Source organism: Sinohyriopsis cumingii, chromosome 18, assembly GCF_028554795.1.
Source record: "Sinohyriopsis cumingii isolate HCF-2022 chromosome 18, ASM2855479v2, whole genome shotgun sequence".
Taxonomy (NCBI): Eukaryota; Metazoa; Mollusca; class Bivalvia; order Unionida; family Unionidae; genus Sinohyriopsis; species Sinohyriopsis cumingii.
Genome location: NC_142978.1, coordinates 89776080 through 89785931, shown reverse-complemented (window position 1 = coordinate 89785931; position 9852 = coordinate 89776080). Strand labels below are relative to the sequence as shown.

Here is a 9852-nt window from a genome sequence, read left to right as displayed (position 1 = left end):
TTCAATTGCCCTTATAGACAGTTTGTGAATTATGCATGCCATACACAGGGTCATATCACAATTTCAACTGGACTTAGAGAAAGATGATGAACTAAGCATGCCAGGCACAGGCCTGTACCCCAAGTTCAACTTGTCTTACAGACAGGTGGTGAACTAATGCCAGAAACAGGGACAAATTATAAATTCAAATGGCCTGACATACAGGTGATTAACTATGCATTTCATACACAGGGCCATAAGTTCAACTACACATGCCAGACACAGGGCCGTATCATAAGTTCAACTGGACTTGCAGGTGGACTAACATGAGCTATCACCTAAATATATAGTGCTGATTTAAACTGTAAAACTGTCATGGTAAAAATTGCACTTTGGGAAGATATTCTTTGATGGTACATTTTGAAAAAACTTGTCTCACTTGATACAACAGACAAGAATATATTCAAATGTCAGAAAACACTGGCAAGATACACACTCTAGTCAAGGTTCACCTTTCTTAAGATATGCATTGGTCAGGTGAATTGCCTACATTTGAGTGGAACAATACCACCTCACTTCTGCAATTTCTACTGTATGAACGCACCATTCTCTACTGATGGATGTGACATTCTGAACTTTTTTATGGTTTTCATTTCACATTTAAAATGTTTCTAAATTATTTTTATGTGTTAGCATGGTAAGTGTATTTGATGGTGAATTTGAATCATTTCTACTTTAAAGATCATGAAGTTCCTTGCCAATTCCAGTTGAAATCTATCCAATGTTTTTACAGGAGTACTTAAAAATAGCAAACGTTGATAGAATCAAGATGATGCATGAGCAATGCAGACCATACCATAAGTTCACTTCGCAGTATGGCCAGGTGATTTAATAATTAAAGACAAAGTGCAAACATCATTAAGTTTTCAAGTTTATTTCACAAAGTAATTTTTCTGCTAAGATTGAAACAAAACTCCTCACACAAGATACAAAAAGATAAACCAGTTTGTGAATATTCTGTTGTTTAAATTACAAATTTTATAAATATTTGATAGTAATTCAACTTAAAACCAAATAAATAGCACAAAAGGGTTATAACTCAAAGTGCCATTAAGGTGGATGTCTTTAAACATCTATTTCGTCTTATTGAAAAATGGATAGAAAATTTTTCTGTTCGTTAAGAACGAAAAGGAGAAAATGGCACAAGAATTCATTCTGATGTTTCTTATCATTATAAACCTTCTTTACTACCTGAATAAACTCAAAGAGTCAAAACATCATGCTCTAACAGCTTGAAGACCCATCCTTAAATTTATAGATGTATAATGAACATTTAACAAAGACAAAAAGGAAATGTGTTTACTAACAATGATGAAATCTAATTATGAATGTATAATACAAATGGCATAATGAGAAAGTAAAGTTTGATATATATGAATAATATGGTCATGCAGAAGTCATCATCTGTTGTACGTGTGGTGGTGGGTGAATTCGCTGAGTCAACTGTTTTGCTGAAAAAGCTGCTGCACAATTCCTAATTTTATCTTTGTGGCATAGCATGAAAGTTGTCAAGAGGCACAGATAGGTAGTTTATGTAATGCTATATTGCCCAATTTTCCCTGATGATATTTAATCTGTAAAAATAAGAAAAGAAATTATACAAGACTGAATAGAATTTAACTAATTTAGCAAGCAAACAAACTGTTACTAAAATTCCATGTTTGCTAGATTTATGTGTGATTAAAGGATATTCATGATGGATACTTTAGAAAGTTTGAAATCAGGGATCATAGATACACGATAGATACCATCTCATAAGTGCCATCGAACACTCTGAATACTATGGATTTACAACAAACAAGTTAACAAAGGAACTTGTGGATGTGACTTAATGAATACCTTGATTGATGTTTTGTGTATAATTTTAACACCTCTTCTTGTTGGCAGTGATTTACCTTATGCAGAGTTTTATAATATTTCATGTTGGAATAAAATAACCGAACTTCATTTTTATAGCAAACACAAATCTGTTTTCATTACCTTAATTTAAATTAAAGTGAAATTTTTTTGTTTGGTTTTGAACTGTTCATTAATTTAATTTTTCTGACAGTAAACAAAACCTCTCTACTCTGAAATCAAAACAAATTTTCAGTCCCAAATTTCAGTTTTACACTGAACAAAAATATTTATGGTCCAGAAATAGGCTGTGGTCATGCATGAAGTTAAGATACGAAAATTTTTATAATTAATTTAATCAATATTATTTTCAATATTGAAAGAGATTTAAATGAGTAAGATTTGGGATTAAACGCCAGCATTGGTAAACTATATCCTTTCCAATTTCATCACATAATATGCTGTTATAAAACGTGGAAAAAGTTGGTCAGCTAACTGCTGCTGCAGAGGTTTATCCACAGAAACTGAGGTAAATTATCTAAGACGGACGATATTGCAAAGATCAGCTCAGCAAATGCGACAAATTGGGCTGTTATAAACTCTTGCCAGAGAAAACCCTAGCCATGTGATCTGATCAGCTGAAGAAAAATTGATTTACAAAAAGAAAAAATAAGAATACTGGTGTGCAAAACAAGACAGGAAACCACAAACAGTGCCCTCCCCTTGCTATTGAAGGTAAATCACCATGCTGTTTTCATCATATAAACATGAAAAGATAGCTGTTTTTGTATGATTATAGTGCAATGGATGACAACCACAACATTTGAAAACTGGCTTTTCCAGTAATTCACAAGTATGGCATTATTAAGGAGTAGTAAGGGACTGGAAGAGAAGATGATTCTGTTATTTGATAACTGGTCCCCATTTGCTGCTTACTATACTTTAGTCTGTTAACTAGTGGGTTCCTTTACTGTAAGTACTGGCATCTTTACACACTGTCACTCCAGAGGAATTCTGGTTGCGAGCCAACTGTGGTTGTGCCACCGACACAATAATGATTGTACCTAATTTTGTTATATTGACCTTTTGGTCAAGTTGATTAGAAAAGGGGCACCATCGAGCCAGCAAAGTAATTTATAATGGATAAATATAAAGGCGGTCCAGTGGGATCATGTCCACTGTCAAACTGAATAACCAAAGGAGCTGAAAGAACTCTCTCTCTAAAATCCATGTCCTTTGGAAATAGACTCAACAAGTTTGATGATCCATATAACATGGACATAAGAGTTATTATGCAAATTGATAACTGTTATAAACTCTATACCCTGGTGGACAAAACACTGAGATGGATGAAGGCTAGATTTTTCTCAACTTAAAAGGTATAGGAGATCATTTCTGCTCTTGAGGAGAATAATTTTTGGAAGAGGTCATTCATATATCATAAAGAAAGTCAATTAGAACAGGGTGACAAAGTAATCCAAAGTTTTGGTAAAGACCTAAAGGCTGATATTTAAACAAAATGGAAGGACTTGAAGTTGGTAACTTTGCCATAATATGGAAACCAAAGAAACTTTGATTATGCAAGACTCAACAGGGACATGAAACTAGGCATCTGTGAGAACAAGACTGATGGCATATTTGTCCCTCTGGATGGAGATTGATATAGATCTTACTGTTTCCAACCTGAACACTGGTGGGAGAGTGAATTTCATGAGGCAACTAAGGTCTATGATCGATTTCATAGGAATATACGTGAACAGAACCACAGATATTGATTTTGTACAATCTCCACTACCTGTATGTCGATTTGTGGCCATCTCAAACTGAAAAAATATCACCCTTCTCATGATCTGACAACACATCATCAGAATGAAGGAGGAACAGGAGGGATTGTATACACAAAATCCAAAGACCCTTTGAAATGATCAGGATCACCCATTCGTTTTGTGGAAATAGGCAGATACAATGAGATTGGAATTGCAGAAGATTGCTGCCAACCGGTGTGTGTGTGTGTGTGTGTGTGATTTGGATTTTTAACGTAGCTTTAACAATTGTTCAGTCATATCGCTACGATGTCTTCAGTGTGGCAGTTTATAGTGATGCCTAGCACTGGGCCATCATGTTGCAGACATGTAACATAATGTCCCACCCAGTCACATTATCCTGAAACCAGGCTGACCAGTCTTAACATTAACCTCGTAATGCTGAGTGCCAAGCGAGGCAGCTGTTAGTACCATTTTTGTAAGTCTTTGGTATGACTCGGCCGAGGATTGAACCAACGACCTCCCACAGCCGAGGCGGACGCTCAAACCACTAGGCCACTGGAGCGGTCTGCTGCCAACCTGCAAACTGTCTGTGGGCATTGGGGGTGCTAAGTCAGTGGCAGGAGGATTACTGGTGGAGAAACTTGGTTTCTAACCTCCCCTGTAAGGGTACAAACATACACTAGTAAAATTATTGCTGGCATGATGCTGAGATTGGAATTGCAGTAGGTATGTAAATAATGCCTTTTGCCTGGCTCGCCTATCATCCCTCTGTTGTGACAGGGACGGCTAGTTTTTAGACAATATGGGTGGAGCAGCAAGCTGGAAGGGTAGTTCTTGAGTTGCCTTCAGTTTTGACCCCAAACAGCAATGGTGAACCAAATGGAGTCATCCTTAAAACCAGAGTGTGATGTGTTTTTAGCAACATGGCATGCAAACAAGCATAATGTTATGCATATTTAATTTAGTTGTTTTTCTAAAAGAAAATCACTTTATCTCATTACATGCTATTGTAATGTAACATTGTATGCTGGACTTGATCCTGTCCAAAATTGAATTCATTTCTGCTTGACCTGTTGACTTTTTTGTATTATTTCATTTATGTGAACAACTAATACACAGCTAAATTATTCTCTACGTGTATGAGCTTAATATCAGTATTATTATTCAGGTGAACAAGAATGAGTAAATATGTTGATTTGGGTCAGGTTTTTTGAGATTCCTAAGTATATTTTACAGGTTTATGTGTTGTAAGTAAACAAGGCTCATTAAATCATTCTAGAAGGTTATTTTCCATTAGGGAATGTTTTTTTTTATAGAAAATGCTAATTGTGACCTGTGGTCAAGTAATGATCTTTATAATCTTGTGACTGTGAGGATTTTACCAGTCGTGCTTTAACATCTAGCGCCTTCAAGTTATATTATGTTGTGACCAGTTTGGGCTGAATTTTGTTTTCTTCAAATATTTGATTTCAAGCGATTATTTTCTCTGGAATACAAAAATGCTCTGATAAAATTCTTGGATAAAGATATTCACTGGAATTTATACTGAATTCAAACCTGGAATAATATTTTTGTGATTCGACAAGAGACTGCTGATACATCAGCACTCCATAGGCTATAACAAACACATCATTGCCTTCAGTTTTGGATCTCTTCAGGACTTGAACTGAATTTTATTCAGAACTTTAAATTACTAGGACTTGTGTTTTTAAATCCTGGATTATTCTGGGATGTAATTTACAATATCGTAAGTTCTTTTTTCTCATTTTCACTTTGTATTCAAGGGAAATAAATTTGTTAAATTTTACAAAGCTTGTTGTCTTTCACTCTTTTCTGTTACTTATTTTAGGAGCATAGACTCATAACAATAATGTATCAAGTTAAGATTAGCAGAGGCAGCCAATGCATTCACCATTCAATGGTGAGATGCTTTTTTAACCCAACCATTTCTGGCCATTAACTCCCAGGCGTGTTGGTTGGCCAATTTATTGGTCAGTCAGAAAATCGTCAATGTGGAAAATTCAACACTGAAGATGTGGTGACAATGTTTTGAACCAATTCTGAGGTGGCAAGAAACACATTCTTATTCGCTTTATAAAAAAATTGGGGCAGACATGTTAAATTTTGATCTAATGTCAGGAGTTCAGTATGGTAAGCAGTAGAATGTGTCTTGTACCAGCACAATGAAAACATCGCTAGTACTCAGCTCTCAGAAAATAAAGCCTTAGCAACCCTCCCAGGTCACATATATATCCAGAGAGCACATCCTTAATCTCTTATATTTCTTTTGACTGTGGAAGCAGCCAGAACGATGAAGACTCTTCCTCATCATAAATGTCAACAGATGCATTGACTTTATAATCATGTGTGGTGGTGCAGGATGGAGGGCATTCCAAAGATGACAACACACAGTATATGTCCAAGATGGCAGCCATAAAACTAAACTCTATCTTCTCAATGGTTGGATTGGAGTAGGGTTGTTGCTCTGGAGTATCTTCACACACTGTGCCCAATCTCTTGTTCAGGGTCTGCTTCCATTTTTGGGATTAACCATTTCATATGGCAATGACAATGTAATATCATAAATATAATATCCACGGCCAGTAAAAAAAATGCTGGAACTATCCTCATTTGTATGCAAAATATTTGTGAAAACTAAAGAAGGAAAAAGTTAAGAAACTGTATTCCTATCTCCTGCACCAGTTAATGCCCATTTTGTTCAAAGGCCATATCTATCCATGATGCCAAAATGTCTATATTTGACTTCTCCAAATCTGTTGAAGTTACTATGGAAGAAAGCTGAATCCATCCAATTTTAGGTGGGGGAGGGACCACAGCAGCATCCTCCACAAGACTTGTAACGGATTCTATATTCAGATGAATATTTAAAATATTAGCACTGGTCTTGTGTGATTTTCCCCTTTTCTCTTTTCCTTTTGTTGATTTTTGAAGTACTGCAGACCAGTTATCCTTGGACAACGAATTATACACAATGCAAGGGGAAAATATACATTTGGTACAATCAAGATACAACTACTATGTGTCTTGCATTTGTTGTATTTAGTAGATAAAATAATAGAAACAATAGATAAATTAGCATGAGCATTTTAATAATTTGCTAAATAACACCTGTTCTTAACAGAAGAAGCAAACCAAAGGCAGCAAGTACAAAAACTTGAATGCCAGCATACACCAATGACAGTGTTGTACTATAACCAAGTTTGAGAATGTGACAAAATTCACACAATATTAGCAAACTTCAAAACATAACAACACACCACCTATGTATGAATGAATATTAATCAAAATAAATCCAAAATCATATATGGATGGTTCAAATTTAAGACAACTTTGACTTAGGTGCGATGGGAGGTTTCCTGTAGGCTGTACTATGTTGTTGTATGGAAGTGAAGCTTAAAACCAAGGACAACTAGCAATGGCAATGGGAGGTAATGTCAAGAGTTATTGCCCTTCATCTATGTGATTCGGACAGAAGAGACAAATTTGTGTCTTTTAATATGGTTGGATTCAGGAGGCAGCAGGCTCATATTCCTGATACTCTGGTGATCAGGGAACATATTCAAAAAAAGAAATAACAAAAATTGGAATGACACATTACACATAATGTTTAGAATAACTCTTAAGATACTAGACAGACTTCATTTGTTATAGGACACCATGTCTGGTAATGATACAAAAGCATAGCAAGTTTAATGAAGACATTTCATACGGCTCTGTCAATCTTTAGTAAATAAAAGTGAAATCAGTGATGTGATAGACAATCTGAATCCAGTAAAGTGCGACCCTGCTATAGAGTGCTAAGTTATAACACAAATTCAGAAATAGCACAATTGTAGCATGGCTCCCAAGAGTTCATATAAAAGTGCGAAAAATAATATGCAAAATGTTATATCATTTTGGGGAAGAGATATATACGAATTCTAATAAAACATGATTGTGGAAAGGTGTTGAAATTTAATATATATGTATTTTTCTTGTACATAGAATAATATTTTTCTTCTTGAAAGTATGAAAAATAACGTCAAATAAGTTTATTCAGGGATTGTGCTGGACATTGCAACTGTCGCAAATTGAATGTTTTTTCCTTATTGGAGACATACTATAACATTTGGCAATTTTTTTTGCGACATTGTTGGCCGATTAAGCATGAATCTTGTGTTTGGAGTGGAGAAATTCAGAGACACCATGAAAGGAAGCTGCCAACTTGATAAAAAGAGGACTGAAACCTATCCTTTGTTACATAAATCTTTTGTTCATATCGACAAACCATCTTAACAGCGTGTTCTTATATCATAATCTGCTTATGCTGATATATGGCCTGAGTACTTTATGCTGTGATACACTCCCACACTAGGCCTAGTTACAAAAGGATCAACCTTTGAAGGCAGAAACAGTAACTGCTGCAATCAAGAAATGATGGTTAATTTTCTTTTTTTTTTAAAAATGTATCCAGAAAAATAGTTTTGCTGAAACTTCAAAGGCAAATGATTACCTTTTAAGCACCGATTGTTCTGTATAAATACTAAAATAAGAAAATGTCTCAGTCAATGTTCTACAATTATTTGATGTTGCTGCCACAAAAAGAAATGGGTGTTTATTTGGTCCTCCAAAGATGTCATTTAACAGTAGCTTCAACAACATAAGCACCCTTCATCAAAGAAAGCCGACTACAATCTTCAATAAAAATACTGAACCTTTCATCAAAGGAAGTAAGCACCAAATTTAAATAAAAGTAATGGAATCTGATGGATTGTTGCATTTTCCAAACTGACTGGAACATATCTATTGTGCTGTGAAAGTTTCCCTTTTGCAGGAAAAAAGTTTCTTTACAATCTCTACCAAACAAGGCACAAATGAAAGTTAAATTTCCAATCTTCTGAAGACAATTAAAGCACATGTAGATTGTAAACAACTATAGCTATGTGCTACTGGCGACAATATCATAGTGAATTTTTAAGTGTCAACTGGATACAGATCAAATGAGGAATATCATTCTTATGTGTGTTATTTGTGTTTTCTAACTGGATGTGACTGATAAATGAATTAACACATAACCTATACTCAAATTCATGGAATTTTCATATGCATGTACAATACTTAACGGATTATGAATTGTACCTCACATATTTAAGTTGTCAACATACAAGTATATTTGAGACTAGTTTGTCTTCATTTCATCAAAAGCATACATTTTTGTGCCCACTTTTATTACCCCTTCCCCACTATTTGTTTGGTACATGTATCATTTTCTTCAGCTAACTGACTTGGCTGTTTATAATAGAGTTTGGTCTATAACAAAGTCAGGTTCTATGGTCCCCAATGACCATGTTATTGTGGGGTCACACTGTATATGCATCAAACTTTGGGGCACAATTAAATGACTCCTATTCAACTCATACTATGCATAATGATTTTCACATAAAGTTTTTTGCATGGGATCGAGTCTTGGATTCGGCTAATGTGGGTATGTGAGAAAGCTTGCCAGTAGCTTCTCGTGGGTCGGTGGTTCTTTCCAGGGTTTTCCCGGGTTCTTCCTCCACCATAAATATTGGCCACCATGTATAGCCTATTGCATGCTGAAAAATGGCATTAACCCTACAACAACAACAACATAAAGTTTTCATTTAATGGATGTTTGCAATTCCAAATTTATTATTATTATAATTAATTTTTAAAGATATTTCTTTTTATAATTTTGTTATGGGGTCCATAGTGATACAGTAATGCATTACATAAAGAACCATCCAATGATAAAGGGCATCAGAATGAGTTAAAGATGTGTATATATTTTCCATTTGTGTTTATTCAAAGAATCAGAGATATTAACTACTTCTGAAAAGATAATAGCAATAAACATTTGTTAATGGAGACAAAAAGAGATCATTACAAATGCTAGACTGAAGGGTGTAATTGCTGATGTCAAAAGTGCAGATTTTAAAACATTTATGATATAGTTGGTACACTTTTCAAAGTTTGCAGTTTATTGATTTTTTATATGTCAACATAGTAACATATCACTTTTTGTAAATATAATGGGTCCAATTAAGCCCTGAAACCATTATGCAGTATTCTTATTAATGACTGGCTCGGGCAGTGGGAATATTCCATGCCCTTCCTACTGGAACTATTTCTGTACTTTTTCATATTAATGATGAAGCTTTCACAGTATTAATACATTCTGTTCGAATTA

The 9852-nt window shown here is 34.9% G+C and overlaps 1 protein-coding gene across 1 annotated transcript in view; it reads right to left on the bottom strand.

The window, feature by feature from the left end:
- Window positions 1-897: 897 nt before the first annotated feature.
- Window positions 898-9852, bottom strand: part of LOC149777415 (ubiquitin-conjugating enzyme E2 G1-like) — a 32047-nt gene continuing 23092 nt past the window's right edge. Inside the window, exon 6 of the mRNA XM_089942034.1 lies at window positions 898-1613. The gene's annotated coding sequence lies outside the window, so the exon portion shown is untranslated. The remainder of the gene's footprint in view (window positions 1614-9852) is intronic.